The 18054-nt window shown below is 37.6% G+C and overlaps 2 long non-coding RNA genes across 6 annotated transcripts; one reads left to right on the top strand and one right to left on the bottom strand.

Moving 5' to 3' along the window:
- The first annotated feature begins 816 nt into the window (after positions 1-816).
- LOC122308855 lies at positions 817-2928 on the top strand. Its single transcript, XR_006242268.1, has 2 exons — positions 817-1059; positions 2643-2928. It is a non-coding gene; the product is annotated as an uncharacterized LOC122308855 (long non-coding RNA).
- Positions 2929-3133: 205 nt separating this feature from the next.
- Positions 3134-7433, bottom strand: LOC122308854. Of its 5 annotated transcripts, none has more exons than XR_006242266.1 (4): positions 7278-7433; positions 5385-6110; positions 5084-5270; positions 3134-3618 (listed from the first exon to the last, which is right to left on the bottom strand). It is a non-coding gene; the product is annotated as an uncharacterized LOC122308854 (long non-coding RNA). The 5 variants fall into 5 exon arrangements; XR_006242265.1 differs by lacking the exon at positions 7278-7433 and adding an exon at positions 6297-7266; XR_006242263.1 differs by lacking the exon at positions 7278-7433 and adding an exon at positions 6437-7264.
- Between the last annotated feature and the right edge of the window lie 10621 nt (positions 7434-18054).

The following is an 18054-nucleotide window of genomic DNA, read 5'->3' as shown; positions in this document are numbered from 1 at the left end:
GGCTAAATCAGATTTTTTCTGGGTCAAATTGAGGTGATGTTCCTTCTATATATTATACTCTGCAAGAGACTTGTAATCCAAAAATGCATGCAGTTATCAGTTCAAATATTCATGCTTTTTTCTAAACATTCTTTAGTCATGGAAGTACTCATAAATAATTTTATTCTTTTTTCTCCCCCCTAAATGCAGGCCCTCAGTTCCCCTTACTTTGATAACACATCAAACAACCTGTGCAACTAGCAGTGTGTAAGTGCCCATGTTTCTTGAAGCATAATCTCTAGATCTATAAATGATGAGAAAAATTGTTCTAGAAATATGGAGAAAGAAACTGCATATTTCCTAAAGACCCTGGACAGGTATGCTTTATTGGATCTCTCAGCTCTTTAAAAGCAAGTAGAGGAGGCTTTGCCATTGGAAAGCATCTTATGAACTTATATATTCATAAAGAAATGCATTGAAACAACGAGGTTCTCAGCTTTATAAAACAAAAATATTCATAAAGAAAAGCACACTCCACTTCTTCACTAACCTATTCAGTGGCATACATAAGAAACATCAAAAGCATTACACCTCAATATAGGACAATTTCACTATCAAGCATGTCAGCCAACTGGACAGACACTTCTTCTAAGAAGTTGTGATTGTCTGTTTAACAAGACAACACAACCAAGAGACTTGCTATACAACCTCCCCTCCCTCGCAACCTCCGCACACTGCATCTACGTGGAATCCATTTTTCTATTATTTATTTATTTTTTAATGATATAAAAGGTGGGTTCCTTCTTTTAATTTTAGATTTCCCCCCTCCTCCTCCCCACCACCCGCCAAACCGAATCCCCCTCACCCCATCGTCCCCCCCCACCCCCCAACCCCAACGTCCCACCACCCCACGATCATTACCCCCCAGGGTCCGACCCCCTTGCCATCATCCCCCCTCCCCAGCGTTCTCTTCTGTACGGATTCATCACACAGGCTGCGGTGTTGCTTCTCACTACTTGTCTTCCAAATGGCACCGTCCGAGACTGTCGATATTGGTCTTTTCCGACTGAAGGGTTAATGGTTTTCTCTCCATTCCATTTTCGTTTCCCACCATCCCATATATTGTGTGTTTTTGTGTTTATTGAATCTGCGGCTTTGTGTTTTTTGGATCTATGTTTTTTTCTATTATAATGGTTGCTGATTTTGGGTGAGAAACTTTCATTGTTGGATCTGTGTTTTTTAAGTCTTTCTTCTTCCCCTGAATAATCTCGTTCACTGTGTGTAGCTTTATTTCACAGCAGATAAACCAGAACTTGTGTTGTGCAAAATTACCATGGTACTCTACCAGCGTAGAGTTCATAGCCAGATAAGATGCATTATTGGCACTCTTTCCATGCAAATTTCTTGATTTTAGCTTTCAACCTTTGAATTAAAAATTAATTTTAATGCATTAGCAGCTAATCTTAAAACAGAAAGACTTTGCTCAAAGAATATATACATATATATATATATATATATTTATTTATATATATATATGTGTGTGTGTGTGTGTATAGCAAGATATTGCTCAGAAAAATAAGTAAATAACAAGCATGAATTCTTATAAAATTGTCACCAAGGAACATGATTATTTTCATTTTCATTTTGCTTGAAATTGCGGATGTGATTCAACTCTTAGCAAGGGAGATGAATTATATCATGTAGTGTAAAATAGATAGCATTTTATAATTCTATAGTTAAAATTCATGGGTGCTTTTTATATTTTGTGAAAGTGAGTAGATGAGAATGAAAATTATTTTTTTGGTCAAAAATTTGTTAGATATTTTTGGTATTAGATTCTTGGAATGTTATTTTGGTTTTTTGTCACAAAATTAAAGACCAAGTTAGCATTGATACAAATGGTATTAGAAATTATGACATTGATCACAAATATGGAACATAGAAAAATATTCCACCATTAAAGAATGAATAATAATGTGGTTGAAGAGTCACATGGGTAGATTTAATTGATAGATATGAAAGGTTAATATGGGCCGCTCTCCAAATTCGATGGTTTAATTAATTTGAATCCATACTACCTAGTATGTGACGAAGTATGTCCCCGAGTGTGTACGTGCCACTGTGAATTTGCATAACTGTTAGTGTTATATATTAGTAAATATGAGTTTTTTTTTTTTAACGGATTGAGGCTACAGATATATACGTAGTTGTTACTGTATGTATTATTGTCATGGCTTTTTTTCCCCCTTTGTTGATACATGTATATACAATGAAGTTTCAACATTCAAAGACACTAGAAGTTGAAATGCTTGCTTTCCAACGAGAGGAGTTGATGCTCACTTGATAATGCATACTTTATGGAACTATGTCACTGCAGCTGACAAATTTGAAGTTGAATAATTTTGAGATGTTTGGATTTGTAGTGTAATCTGTATTATTGTATGCAACCTTGGTTTAATTATTTTGATTTTACGAATAGAGGGATGTGAATGCATGGTTTTAAGAATATGAGTTCGAGAATTATTTGCCACTACAAATTTCCAGTTGATGAGTGTAGTTTTGAATGTTAGAGTGATGGATGTAATTTTTCTTGTACACGTTTTGGAATACTTCTACAGATTTGATGAATGTAATTTTTCTTGCAATGTATTTGCTTATGCTAGGTGCTGAAAATGATTGAATACATGTGGACATTGAGACTATATTGTATCCTGCAAAGCAAAAACTAGAGAGTATGCAATACATATATTGTCTCAACTCCTCACACACCTCTCCGTTCCTGCTGATTCCTCTTCAGTCTCTCTTTAATTAAAGAATATGCAATACATATTATATTGTCGCTCTTTCTTTTTATGAGCAATAATTGTAGGTACTAGATTCTAGTACTTAAGTTAAAACCACTAGTGCCTTGTGATTTTATTTGGTTCAGTGGAGTCGCTAATTCATCTATCTGTCTCGGCCAATTATTGAATAAAAGCATAATTTAAAAAGGAAAAAAAAAAAAAAAAAAACTCAGGACAAGTTCCACTTTTTGGTCAAATGACAATTATTGGTTCATTATGAGCTACTTGGCCTTTCTGATTTGCGACTAAACCATTTATCACAACCTTCTATCATGTGTAAATAGGTGATTGTATGGATTTACCATAATAAGTTGCCATAATTCTTCGCATAGAGCATATAGCATATACGTTACGATCCGAACAATCTATTTACATTTAAACTAACATGATACAGCTATAGTCCGAATCAACTAAAAACTATTACAAGATATGCGAGAGATGCGATCCAGTATAGCATCATCCCTCTTCCAAACTTCATTCTCTCTTATTAGAATTTTCTCCCGTACCAACTGAAGTATATCTACCCATATGAAGAATTGACATATTCCTTCTCCTTACATACAATTCAAGACTTTCATGTTTCAAATATAACAACTTTGTACATGCATTCAAAACCAAGAAAAAAACATGACAATTAATTACCGTATTATACTTCTGACAGGCATAAAATTTCCTTCCAAACATTTTGTCCATGCGGGAGATCTTTAATGGTGCTTTCAAGCCACACCTACTTGGTGATTCCATTTCAAGCGCATCAACTACACTTGATGACGATTGACTTGATGCCTTAGATGATCTACATTTAAGTAGATTTTGTGATCGTATAAACTTTTAAATGGACTACTTGCAGATGATTGACTCAATGGCAGTTTTCTTAAGCAAATAACCTATTAATAACATAGGACAGACACAAGCGCATATAGCATACATGTGAATGAATAGAAATATTTCAAAAGGTCCAATACTATTTGCCATATTAGCTAGTCAGGGTAAGAGTGCATTATTAATCATGTTGTCAAGGCCGTATGATCTCATGCATTTATTGGAAAATATTGTAACAAGTGAAAAATTTCCATTCAACAAGAAAACTAATACTTGTTGTAATAACCAAACAGAATAGAAAATAACCAAACCTCAAGAAGGGTTGGTAATAACACAATTTTATTTTGGGGTAATCCTTAATAAAAGTAAAAAGAATTTATAAAGTGCATAAATTTGGGCAACCAAAATTAGCATGGCATGTCTGATCCAGAAAAAGGAAAAGGAAATAATGATCAAAGTAAGTTGAAGGAGCATTAAGTGGCCTAAATCAAGATGAAAGGTCAAGCTAGCGAAGAGAATGGTCCATTGATTTACTAAGACGAGGGGACAAAAAAAAAAATAGAAAGGAAAAAAGAATGAGGTCGAATAAAGCTAGGGCTATATTATGAAATGATGTAGCTTTGGAGTTTTGGAAGCCATATGCCTTGAGGTACACCTCACAGAATAATTAGTTCAAGAGTAACATACCCACTAAGTGATGTTTGCTTAATAGGCAATAATAGTCAGTTTGCTTTGTACATAATTACTAACTCAGGGGAATGATTATGTCTCCACCCTGTAGCTTTATCATACATTGCCTCTCCTTTCCACTTCATCCCCACATAAAAAGAAAGAATACCAGTATTTTTGTTTGCCAAGAAAAGACAATCTTTGGACTTGAGGTGGTGCTTAGGTTGGAGTTAGAATTTTCACAGTTTCTTAGAACCAAAGATTCAATGGGAGTTTGAACAGATCCTTCGAAAATGATCATTTGTGATGGGAAACTTAGTAATTGTTGGCATATGCAACTATTAATCTTTCTAATCTTCAAGCTGCCCGCCCACCTTCAAGATGGCAAAAAATCGACAATTCTAGATTTACATCAATTTGATTGGTCAGAGTTTGATGCAGATGCAGTGCAGTAGGCAATAGTACTAATACTCTGCTTAAATTTCAGTACCATTGTAGTGCAGATATTGAACCCTTAATTCATAAATTCATGATATGCAATAATAATTCCTTGAAATTCACAAATCAACAAATTACTTCAACAACACAATCACAGAATCTACATCAGTAGTCTATTTCAACAACACAACCAGTTGTATACTAGAAATCACAAAAAAAAAAAAAAAAAAAAAAAAAATCAACCAGTAGCAATAAATCAGTGTACATGCAAAAAAATTACAAGAAATCTTCCAAAAATCAACCTTTTGGAAAAAATGCCTAACGTGTGTTACCTTGCAATCTGTTAAAGGAGGGAAGGCATTCGGACTCAACGCGGTCTTCGGGTTGCTGGGTTCATTGAGTGGATCTGCTCCTCCAACTGTGGAGGGTTCATTGAGTGTCGTTGCTGGGTTGTTTGGCGATGGTGGTGTTGCTGCTGCTGGCGACAGTGATGGAGGCGGTAGCACCTTTCGGATTTGTCTGAAAGAAAGAATGGAAATGGGTTTGAGACAGTGGAGGATGAGGGAGGAATTGGAAACGCACCGTTTAAACTGTTAAAGGAGGGAAGGCATTCGGACTCAACGCGAAACGTACCGTTTCATTTAATCCAAACAGGGCATTTCAACTCCATGTAGGACGTCGTCCGTGGGGCCTTCCCCAGTGTGCCTGCATTTAGAGTTTTTTCAAAACACATACTGATGCATATCCAGGACCATTTGACATATACATAAATGTGGAATTTATTTGGTGAAAACTCATGTACATCTAAACAACATCTGAACGACCGTTCAAGTGCACATTTATAATTGAGATTCAATAATCACTAAACAGAAGGAAGGGAAAAAAAAGGTGGGTCAATAGCCAATGGTGCATTGAATTCTTAAGAATACTCTTGTCATTCGTCACAGTTCCAACACTAATTTCTTCTGCAAATTGCTGAAAAAGAACACAAACGAACAGATCATTTTCGGGAGTACCCATAGTGTCACAATTCTTAAACAGCATACCTAGTTGCTTATTCTGTAATCGTGATAATAAAAAGAAAAACGCTTTGGGACGGTACGGGCTGATTTCAGCCTTTTAACAGCAACCAATATAAGGATGCCATCTCAGCATTACATAAATTAACACCATAAACTTCAGCCCATGTGATTTCTACCTAGAATGAAATACACTGCTAAAGGAAATGTTCTTCCCTTCCCTCTGCCTCTCATAGCCGACGAGTTGTATTGCCGCCACCAGTTCCACGCGGCCAGTTCATCGTCGAGCCATCCAAAATGTTACAGGAAGCTGAAGCTCACCTTCTCCACCACCGAGGAACTGCACAATTTCTTTGTCGATCAGCTAATATTAGGTGCAATAGAATTAGAGGCTATTCAGGATCAAGGAACAACAAAAAACAAAAACCCAGTAGTAAGTCTTCAACAATAAACCACACAAGGATAGGATTGGTCAGAAGTCAGAACTTAGAGAGAGAAAAAAATAGAGAAGAAGATAAAGTTCCACCTCTACGCCATAGAGAAAAAGGAAAAAACCCAAAACTTGTTAAAATTGGCCGAAAGTTCGTTGAATGTTAAAGACTAGACGCAATCAGGTCCACCAAACAAGTAAAAACCTAGGAATCCGGCAATCTAATTCACCACCACCTCTGATCATCTAACTTTGACTTTGATGGAGAGCTTTTTCTTCTCCTTTTTTGGTGCTTTGTCCTTTTGTCTTTTGCTTGCTTTTTTATTGACTTTGCAGACAGAATATGCCACCTGTTTTTAGATTCTCGTAAACATTGAACAAATTGCAAAGAGCAAATCTTTTCACCGGTAAGTGTTTTTAATCGTGGGTTCGGTGAGAGACGAGGGTGAGGGGAGGGAAGAACCCACGGCGTCAAGGGTGAGTGAGGAGAGGGGAGGGCTCTGGCTTCGTGAGAGAGAGACGAGAGTGAGTGAGGGGAGGGGAGGGAGAACTGGCTTCGAGAGACGAGGGTGGGAGAGAGAACTGGATTTGGTGCGGTGTGGGCGCATCTTAGGTGTAGTGGGTGGGCTAAGTGGCAGGTGTATATTGGGACTGATTTAAGCTCTTTGATAGATGCACCGGTAGAAGTTATTCTCTAATAAAAAAGACCAGTTATACCAGCCTTCAAACTGCAAAGGTGAAAAGCTATGATGCTATCCAAAAAAGTATATTATCACAGAGACAGAGCACCTATCTACTGAGGATGGTAAAGATGGATGGCATTCAGGTGGCACATCACATCCCACAGGCTGTTGGCCTATCATAATTATCAGATGGTACGTACGGTTGGGATGAATAACAATGTCAAGCAGATGAACCCTCAATTATGAATAAAATGATATTTTACAGATCCAGTATTAGTAACAATGATCAAGAATGCTAGAACCAGCCACTTCGCTCAGCGATAAAATTGTTTGGTCACAACTAACGCTCTATCTAGGACGATTCTACAATATCACAAGGCATGGGAATCTTCACCTTCCCCTAGAACCATACCCACAAAGTCAATAGTCTTCAACAATCGACGCCATCTCGCATAAGCAAACATTTCTTGGATGCTTCACTATGCCAAAAAGTCCTGAGAGAGTCTGTCAAAAGTACTCCATCCCAATTTTTAATAGGGGCCGGGAGGGCGTGTAATCTGGGTTGAAAAAAATGTGACCGAGTGATTGATCTAATCCAATTTCTGAACAAATAAGTACATGTCGTGTATAAAACGATGCATTAACATGAGCTGATTTCTTTTTGTATTTTCTTCACGTGAATCACACGTCAATTACCGACAAACCAGTCCTAGTACCACCAATAATAATTTTGCATCGTCTCTCACACTACGCGCAATTGACTCCGTTAACCCATGTAATTCTTTTTCTCGTGAACTTCTCTTGAACGCGGGCTTATGGTACTGATTACAGTTTACATGTATTCTTTTCTTTTGGTCACGACTCCTATGAATTATTCTAATATTAAGAATGGATCTAGGTCAGCTTTTAATTCTTCTTTATCTCAATATTTCGAAAAGTACATATATTTTCTTTTTTTTTTCTTTTTTTTTTTTACCGTGGAGAGAATGTGATGGATGTGTAGCCTGTAGGAGTCGTGCACGATAGAGTAAATGTCTTGGAGATCATTACAGGACATTTTTATAAAGATCCTAATATTTCTTGTACAGACCTCCGCAATGTATTGTCATAAGGATCGGATGTGCAATCCCCATATAATATTGTTCGGAAAAAGTTGTCCCCATCTTTAAGAAGTGACTTTCTTATATATAAATAAATATTCTCTAATCATACTAGTTAGCATATCACATTTTAAATGTTTTCATTTTGTTGAAATTCTATCAAGTCCCTTAAAAACTTATCACAACAGATATTGTGATTGTGGATAACAAAATACCATATGAGAAGTAGAAATATTGCTCAAAACTAATTAAAGCTTTGAAAGTTAGGTAGTTATAAAGTGTAACTATAATTTCAAACAAATCAAAATGGGGACAATAGGTAGTGAAACAATAGCTAGCATTGTTTTCTTTTAATTATTTTGGTGATTTTCTTTCTAGGATGGCATGGCATGTGGCCGCAATCCCCGTATTAATTTGTAATAACATTTTTTATATATAAATGGTGAAACCATGTATTCCAATATTGTCAATATTATCACCAAGTTAATGGACCGCTTGGTGACTGCAAGCTATTTTTGTGTAGAATTGCAAGGGCGTCTTCGGAGTTTAGTTTGTATGGATAAATTGGATATTCCTTACATTTGACACTAATGTAATTTTTTTTTTTGATTTGTTGTTTGGAAATTGTAAGTATGGTTGTTCTTCCATTACAGCGAGGAATTCTCAATAATAAGAGGCCGCGACCTCGCCCTTTTTTTGATTAAAAAAAAAAATCTTGAATTCTTTCAAATTGTTTATTGCTCTTTATTTTAGAGTTGATCTTTTGCTTCCAATTTTTGCTTTCTTCACATTTTCTCCATAGCTGCTCGTCTAATATACAATCTCCTTCTATTTATAGCTTATTTATTAGATTTACTCATTTCTGATTTGCTGTTGTGATGTCTATGGAGAATTTGATTCTTTTGCATTGATTTGGCTTTGTTCTTAATTAAATAAAATATAAATTCCACCCCATCCATTCCTTTTATCGTTGCTAATAGTGAAAATCACATCCCTTTGAAGCAAACACATTGTAATAATCATTTTTAATAGTAAAAATTAGAGTCCTTAATAAATCAGACTCTTTGGTCTGTACAACAATCTTGTAGGTAAACCTTGAAGTACTTATGGATCAGCAACCTTAAAATCTAAAGTGGCATCGAGTCCATTCAAAGAACTCTTTCTAGGATATGAGGATATTTTGAATGATTCCAATTAATTTAATTGTTAAACATAAAAGCATTTCATATATTTTAACTGTACGTGTTCTTTTCTCATAAGCACCCACGGTTTTATAAGTATTGCAAAAAGCTGCATGTATAGAAGGGTAATTTCCATTTAATTTCCATTGTTGCTTCTTTTTTCCAGCCGTGTATATGCATTTGTTTTGTTCTTATTTCAAATAAACATTATTTCCGTCATTTGTGATTTCTATTTTAATTACTTTTTTTTTTTTTTTAAAAGAACCTCCGTAACCTTTCATTCATCTTCCTTTGTTACATCTTTATCATTCTTCAGACATCCCACAATAAAACCTGGGACCTCCTCTATCCAAACTTGTTCCCCTTTCATAACTAAAGCTCTTTTAGCTAAGCTATGAGCAGTCGTATTCTTTACTCTAGACACAAACTGTATAGACCAATTTGGTCTGTTGCTAAAGTAAAATCGAACGTCTTCCACAATAGGACTAAAATTAAAAGAAACATCATCCTTGCCAATCACAGCATGGATCACTACCTTTGCATCTCCCTCGAAAATGGCCCTTTGAATATTAAGTTTAGAACATACCTCAACTGCTTTCCTCAAGGCATAGCTTTCTGCTACTGCTGCTTCTACCACATTCAGCTTCTGATCACAGACAGTTACCATAGCCTCACCTTGTTCATCTCTTATCATGATTCCTATTCCCATTTTCCTTCTCTTCAAATCCAAAGATGCATCCCAATTGACCTTTACAAAACCCCTCTCTGGTTTCTCCCACTTTACCCTTCTTGTGTCTGTTTTCTGTACCATCTCATCCTGATTTGAAGCCAATTGAGAGACCCGAAACTCATGCAAAGCTGCCTTTGTAGCACTGAACGAGTTCTTAGGACATGCCATTCTCTTTTCAAACACCCAATCATTTCTTCTCAGCCACACCTTCCTCAACAATACAGCCATCTCCTCCATCTGGTCCTTTGTGAGTCTGTCCATAAATTTCTCCCATAAAGACATAAAGTTCAATTCAGATCTAGCCCACTTTTTGACACAGCTTTCATCATTTCCCCACAAGTTATTGGCTGCAGGGCACTCCCATAAAGCATGCATAATTGTTTCCTCCTCTGCATCACACAAAGGGCACCTTTTTTCCTCAATCACCTTTCTCTTGTACAAATTTTCTTTTGTGGGCAGCAAGTTATTTGCAGCCCTCCAAATGAATAACTTGGTCACTCCTGGTACCTTCAAGTCCCATATTCTGTTCCATCTATCATCCCTCTTCTCTTCTAATGAGCTTTCCCCTTGGTTTCTTCCCCATAATTCCAGCTGTAAGTAATATGCACTCTTAACTGAGAAAAGGCCTTTCTGAGATGGGCCCCATACCAATCTGTCTTTTGTTCCTCTACTGCTCAAGGGCATACTTAGTATTATTTCAGCTTCCTCTGTTACAAAAATTTCTCTAATCTTGTCTTCATCCCATTCACCTTTCTGAGTATCAATCAACTCCTCAACTTTAGCATCTTCCTACAGCACCTTCACTGGAGATTGAACAGCATAAGAAGTAGGGCTTGTCAACCACTTCGAACCCCATATTTTAATCTCCTTTCCATCCCCTACTCTCCACCTCAACCCTTCTTTCAAAATAGTCCTAGCTGAACAGATGCTTCTCCATATGAGGGATGGCTGTGATCCCAATTTTGCCTCCATAAAGCTCCCCTTTCTAAAGTATTTTTCTCTGAAAATCACTGCAGCCAAATTAAAAGGATACTTGAGGATTCTCCACCCTTGTTTTGCAAGAAGGGCAGAGTTAAAACTCTCCAAGTCCCTAAAGCCCATTCCCCCTTTCTGTTTCTGCTCACTCAGCCTTTCCCATTTCCTCCATATCATCCCTCTACCTTCCTGCTTTTTTCCCCACCAAAACTTGGATAACATCCCATTAATATCTTTGCACAACCTGCTAGGAAGTTTGAAAACCCCCATAGTATAAGTTGGGATGGATTGCAATACAGCTTTAATAAGAACTTCTTTCCCAGCTTGGGACAGAAATTTATTTTCCCAACTAACAATTCTCTGCCAGATCCTCTCTTTTAGGCTTCTAAAAGTGTTGAATTTGGATCTCCCTACAATAGTAGGGAGAACCAAATATTTTTCATATGTACCACAAACATAATTCTGGCCTACTTCCTTTATTGCCTGTATTTCAGCTGGATGTGAGTTGCTACTGAAGAACACAACAGTTTTTTCTTTGTTGAGGAACTGACCCGATGCCCTTTCATAAACTTGTAGAACTTCTTGTAATCTCCTCCATTCTGCGATTTTTGCTTTGCCAAATAAGATGCAATCATATGCGAAGAGGAGGTGATTGATGCTTGTCCCTCCTCGAGCCACTTGCACCCCTTTGATCAAATGATTCTTCTCATAATAGTCTAACAGACTACTTAATCCCTCAGCACATATAATGAACAAATAGGGTGACAAAGGATCCCCTTGTCTCAACCCTCTTGAAGGCCAAAATTTTAATCCAAGGATTCCATTAATGAGCACTGAGTATGAAGCTGTTCTTACACATTTCATCACTAAATCTACCCATTGAGTACAGAAACCAAGTTTACACAGCACAGCCTCCAAAAACTCCCATTCCACTCGGTCATAGGCTTTTGACATGTCTAGCTTCATGGCCATGCTTCCCACCTTCCCCTTCTTCCTATTTCTCATTGAGTGTAATAACTCATAGGCTATCATAATATTGTCATTGATTATTCTTCCAGGCAGGAAAGCACTTTGTTTAGGGGAAATTATTTCAGCTAAAACACCTTTGAACCTGTTTGTGATAGTTTTAGAGACTATTTTGTACAAGACATTACACAAACTGATGGGTCTATACTCAGTCACTTTTCTAGGGGACTTTGTCTTTGGGATCAAGGCTAAGTAAGTGTAATTGAGAGTAGGATCCAAAGGACTACCATTCAAAATTGCCAAGGCTGCTTTGTTTACTTCTTCAGATACTATTCCCCAATGATTTTGATAGAAACAAGGTCCAAAACCATCTGGTCCAGGTGCCTTCAGAGGGGCCATTTGTTTCACTGCTTTCTCCACTTCCACTGCTGTGAATCTTCTTGACAGTTTCTCATTCATCCTCACAGTCATCCTTCCACCCATACCCACTAAACAAGCTTCAATCTCAACCTTGCTTGGCTTTGTAGACTGAAAAACAGTGCCAAAGTAATTTCTGAATGTTTCTTCCACCTGTTTGAATCCACAAACCATATTGTTACTTGGATCTTCTACTTCTTTAATAAAATTCCTTTTTTTCCTTTGATTAGCATAAGCATGAAAATACTTAGTGTTTCGATCTCCATGTTTGTACCAATTTGTTTTAGCCCTTTGTTTCCACCAGAGATCCTCCTTTTCTAACAGCAGATGCAATTCTGTAGTAATCTTCCTGATCTCTTCCACATTACCCCTGCTTTCCTCAGCTTGTAGTCTCTTTAAATGCTGTGTTTTTTCTTCTATTTCTTTCCCACTCCTCTGCCTCTTTGACTTACTCCATAACTGAAGAGCCTTCCTACTATTATTCAGTAAGCCCATAACATTTTGGTTCTATGGTCCATTTTCTCCCCAAGCTTTCCTTAAAACCACCTCACATTCCTTCTCTAAAGCCCAGCAAGCCTCATATTTAAAACCTCTTTTCTTTTGCCTGAGTTGTGCCACTACCCTTTGATCTTGTCTATTTAAGTGCACTAACAGTGGCTTATGATCCGAAGTTCTAGCCACTAACACTTCCACCCAAGCTTCAGAATAGATGTCCATCCATTTGGGGTTTGCCACAGCTCTATCTAACCTTTCTTTAGTAAAGGTTGAATCAGCATGTGAGTTGCTCCACGTATACTTGTCTCCCCTCCACCCCAAATCATGCAAATCTCCTTCACTCATCACCTCCCTGAATAACTCCATTTGTCCATCTGGTCTAACCTTTCCTCCCTACTTCTCATCATCAGTTAAAATTTCATTGAAGTCCCCTACTATCAACCAGCCCTCACCTCCCTTTGGTTTCAAGCTCTTAAGCATTACCCATGTATCTTTTCTTTTAGCTGTTTCAGGTGCTCCATAGAAGCACGTAAGAAGCCATTTACTTACCCCCTCCTCTATTACCCAAGCACTAATCTGTCTTTGTGAAAAATTCACAATATCCAGCTGCATATTTTCATCCCACAACAGAACCATACCACCCCCTTTTCCCACTGCCTCAACTTCAAAACAACCTTCAAATCCCAATCTTCTTTTTATTGTCTCACATTTCATCTTTCTAAGCTTAGTTTCCATTATGAAAACTAAGTTGGGTTTATTTCTCTCTGCCATTAAGCAGAGGCCCTGAACTGTCCAAGGATTCCCCAATCCTCGGCAGTTCCAGCTTAGCATTTTCATAATAATTGGCGGGGCTGAATCTCAGCCTCCGCCATTCCAATAGGGACATCAAAACTACCACTCCACTTCCCTTTCTTGTTTGCACCCCCACCTTCTTCATCAAACATTCCCCTTTTCTTTTTGGTTTTTTCTTTTTTAACTAACTCTTCTGTTTTGTGTTTCTCGAGCTCTCCTCTTCCATACACCTATTTTTTCTGGCCTGCTTCCTTCCACCCTTCTACCCACTTCCTTACTCATCAACTCACTACCAACTTCCTTCCCCATGGTCTCAAACTGCACTGCAACATCCTGCAACCCCGTTTCCATATTTTCTTTTTGGCCATTCATAGTAAATAGCATGGTTGATTCATCCCTTTCCTTTACTCCCTCGACCCCATTACTACTACCTACATCCCCACTGTCCTCCCCTTCCTTTGTTTTTTCACTCCCCTTTAATCCCCTTTCCTTCCCTTTTTCATTTACCTCAAATCCCTCTACACTTTCTTCCCTAACTCTACTGCCCCCCTCTTTATTACTTCCCCCACTACCTTCAGCATAAGGCATGTTGTCCTTCTCCTTCCACCACCCATTCCTTTCTTCATTTTTTTGCATTTTCACAAAGAAATTATTTCTATAATCTTGCTTAGCCCTCAACCATTGACCATACTGATTTTCATCCCCTACTATCCTGCCTCCTTCTTTACACTCATTTAGACCATGCTCTATACAACCACAGGAGAAGCATATTCTAGGCATCTTTTCATAACTAAACGGGATCCAGATCTCATTGCCTTTAACCATCAGAGTTCTCCCTCTTGCTAGAGGTTGATTGAGATCCATATGGATCTGAACTCTCAAGAACTTCCCCCATCCGCTGCCATCTCCCTGTACATCCACCCTTTCCACCCTTCCCACTGTACTCCCAATCTGTTCACCTCGAACTTCCGTCATACAAGATAACGGTAAGTTGTGAAACCTTACCCAAAAGCTTTCTGAGTTAAAATTCACTTGTTTCAATGGCGTAAAGCCATCAAACTCCTTCAATACCACTAACTGGTTATCAAACAGCCATGGTCTACCTGACCAGACCTTCTGTTTATCAGCTATATTACCAAACACTATAGCAAAAGTATTCGGACTCACCTCAGTGAATTGTGCCTTCTTGCTGATTCTCCAAATTTTTGCCAGTGTGCTTTCCATCACCTCCTTACTAATCAGCCGGTTCGAACAAAGTTTTCCGAGTAAAGACCTCTGTTCTTTCATCAACAGATCTCCCGATACCTCATCATCAATCTCTATTACCATTTTTTCCTCTTCCCTCAACCGTAGCTCCTTCCATTTTTCCTCTAGGTCTTCCATCACGTCGTCACCTTCACTTACGTCTGGATAAGCTACTTCCCTAACTGCCTTGACCTCCAGTGCCTCTCCGCACCTCAGCCGCACTCTGCTTCCAAAAAACTTCCAGAGTTAGCCGGGGCCACCTCCAGATTCCTTTTTCCATTATAACTGCCTCCAGCACTACGCACTCACACCTTCCACTCCTTTTGCAGAGAGAAAAAGAGTGACTATCAACGATGTCAAAATCATTTTTTTTTTTTGATTGGTGGTTTCTGTTTTAATTACTTAGATAGTTTCTTTTGTCCACCTTGGAAGTTTAGCTTTCGACTGAAGAAATTTTACAATCAAATGTAAATAACATGTATTTAAATACAATCTGGCTATCTCTTAAATCTAAATGAAACAAAGAACACCCACCAAATTGTACCATTTATATTTATTTAGCATACTTCCTATTTTTCCTGGTTTATCATATTTTATTTCTATGTTAATAATGCAAAAATTCCAAATTTATTCCATGCAGGACCATTTGCTCTATTTGCAAGGCATGGCAGCTGCCCAGACTTAAAAAAAAAGAATGGATTTTCAACTGACTGCAGACTTAGGCCAGTGAAAGCACCAAAGCTGATAAATGTTGAACTCAGAAGTGAAAATGTATTATTATGAAAGCAGAGTACATATGTGCTCTTTATATACAAGCCAGAATAGGCGGGAAAAATAAATTGAAAAACTAACTTAACTTGGTTCACAACTAAACTAACTAAACTGAAACCAACTAAACTGCAGATAAAGTCCTTGTTTGGCTTTACCCTTCCCAATCATTTTCCAATGGATGAGGTCTTGTATGATACAAGAGTCATGAAAAAAGGTTATGCAACAAGGAGATGACTTAGTAAGTTGACTAACAGAAAGGAGATTGAAATGAAAAGAAGGGATACACAACACATTGTGTAAAACAAGCTGAGGAAGTAAACGAACAGATCCAACAAATGTAACTGGTGCAGAAAAACCATTTGGCAATTTGACAAATGAGTTGTGGACAGGTTTAAAAGATTGAAAAAGAGAAATGGAATGAACCATGTGGTCCGTGGCACCAATATCAATGACCCATTCATTATGAAGATTTGAAGTAGGATTTGCTATGTTGAGAGAAAAAATAGAAGATATAGAAGACTTACCAGAAAGTTGATTAAGTGGAGATGTTAGCGGATTTGTTGTTGGTGGTGAAGAATCTGAGGATTCAGGATGAAGAAGTGCCAGAAGTTGTTGACATTGTTGTGGAGTAAAAGGCATGGAGGGAGTCAATGTAGAATTGGCAACATGATGAGTAGTATTGACAGAAGGATGAGAATTGGATGTGGATGCATAATTGGAGGATTTGCCTTTGGATCGATATCCAGGAGGATATCCATGCAACTTAAAACATTTCTCCATAGTGTGCCCAGGAATAGAACAATGAGAGCAAATAGGTCTGCGAGTGGAAGGTTTGGCCATAGGAGCAGATTTAGTAGTGGAAGAGAAAGCAGCAGATGGTATGCTAGGAACTAAAACAGATCCAATATCACGGTGTCGTTCTTCTTGAAGAACCAGAGAAAAAACTTTGTTAATAGGAGGCAGAGGCTCAATGAGAAGGATCTGACCTCTAACATGCGAATAGGAATCATTTAATCCCATCAGAAAACGCATGACATAGTCTTGTTGATGCATATCCATCAAGGATCGCAAACCACCACAAGAACAAACAGGTAGAGGACGATAGTTCAGCAGTTCATCCCAAAGTCCTTTCATGTGAGTAAAATACGCACTGACAAAAGATCATCTTGTGTAAGAGATGCAATGGACTTTTGTAATTGAAAGATCCGAGGACCATTGCCTTGAGAGAACCTCTCGTGAAGATCAGACCACATCTCCTTGGCAGAATCAACGTAAATGACACTAGCAGCGATCTCTTTAGAAAGAGAATTAAGTAACCAGGAAAGCACCATATTGTTGCATCGAGTCCATGATTGAAACAAGGGAGAAGTGTCTGGAGGAGATGGAGCAGATCCATCGATGAAGCAGACTTTGTTCTTGGCAGTCAATGCCATGAGCATGGAACGACGCCATGTGTTATAGTTATTGCCTGTAAGGAGTTGAGTAACAAGCATTGTGCCTGGACTATCTCCATGATGAAGATAATATGGATTGGAAGGATCCACAGGCAAAGCAGAGGAATTAGCGGAAGAATTTTCTCTGATCCCATGATAAATGTTGAACTCAGAAGTGAAAATGTATTATTATGAAAGCAGAGTACATATATGCTCTTTATATACAAGCCAGAATAGGCGGTAAAAATAAATTGAAAAACTAACTTAACTTGGTTCACAACTAAACTAACTAAACTGGAACCAACTAAACTAACTAAACTGAATGAAAATGTAATACAGACTAATACTTCTAATAAAAGCAACAAACTAAAAATTCAACATCATTTCCATCCATATAGTAGACGAAACAACATGACTCTGGAATGCATACATATATTTGGTGAGAGGAGTGAGAAATGAATACCGTAGTGTACATTTGGCTAAGTTACTATACATCCACATATTTGATAAGTTACAGTAGAAAATGTCTAAATCTATATAGACATGTTTAATTTGATGTGGGGTATTTTAAGTGTCTTGTTAACTATAAATTTGATTAAAATTGAATTAACCAAGTCAATGAGAGTGCTTTACAGTCACTTTCAGGGTCCTACAAAATATTTGTATATTATATGTTGCTCTTAAGATTAAAACTACAACTTATATTTTTATGTGTTGCTGTTTTTATTAGACTTATATCAAGCTATAATCTGTTTTGATATACCTATCTTTTACTTAGTACACAAATAGAATGAAATTGTTATGTATTTCAATCACATTTTCTCTATTAGTAAAAAATAATTACTAACACTATTTTTTTCTCAACCAGCAGAACGTGCCTTCACCACTAGTTTTATATATAAATGGCGAGGAGGCTCTTATCGTACGACACTGTTAAAATTAAGAAGATGATGGAGACAGAATAATCTATCGTCAATAAAGTACTCTTTCTCAAAATTAAGAAGATGACGGAGCATCTTCAACAATCGACATCATCTCGCATAAGCAAAAATTTCTTGGATGCTTC

Source organism: Carya illinoinensis, chromosome 5 (genome assembly GCF_018687715.1).
Source record: "Carya illinoinensis cultivar Pawnee chromosome 5, C.illinoinensisPawnee_v1, whole genome shotgun sequence".
Taxonomy (NCBI): Eukaryota; Viridiplantae; Streptophyta; class Magnoliopsida; order Fagales; family Juglandaceae; genus Carya; species Carya illinoinensis.
This window is presented reverse-complemented; position numbering and strand designations above follow the sequence as displayed.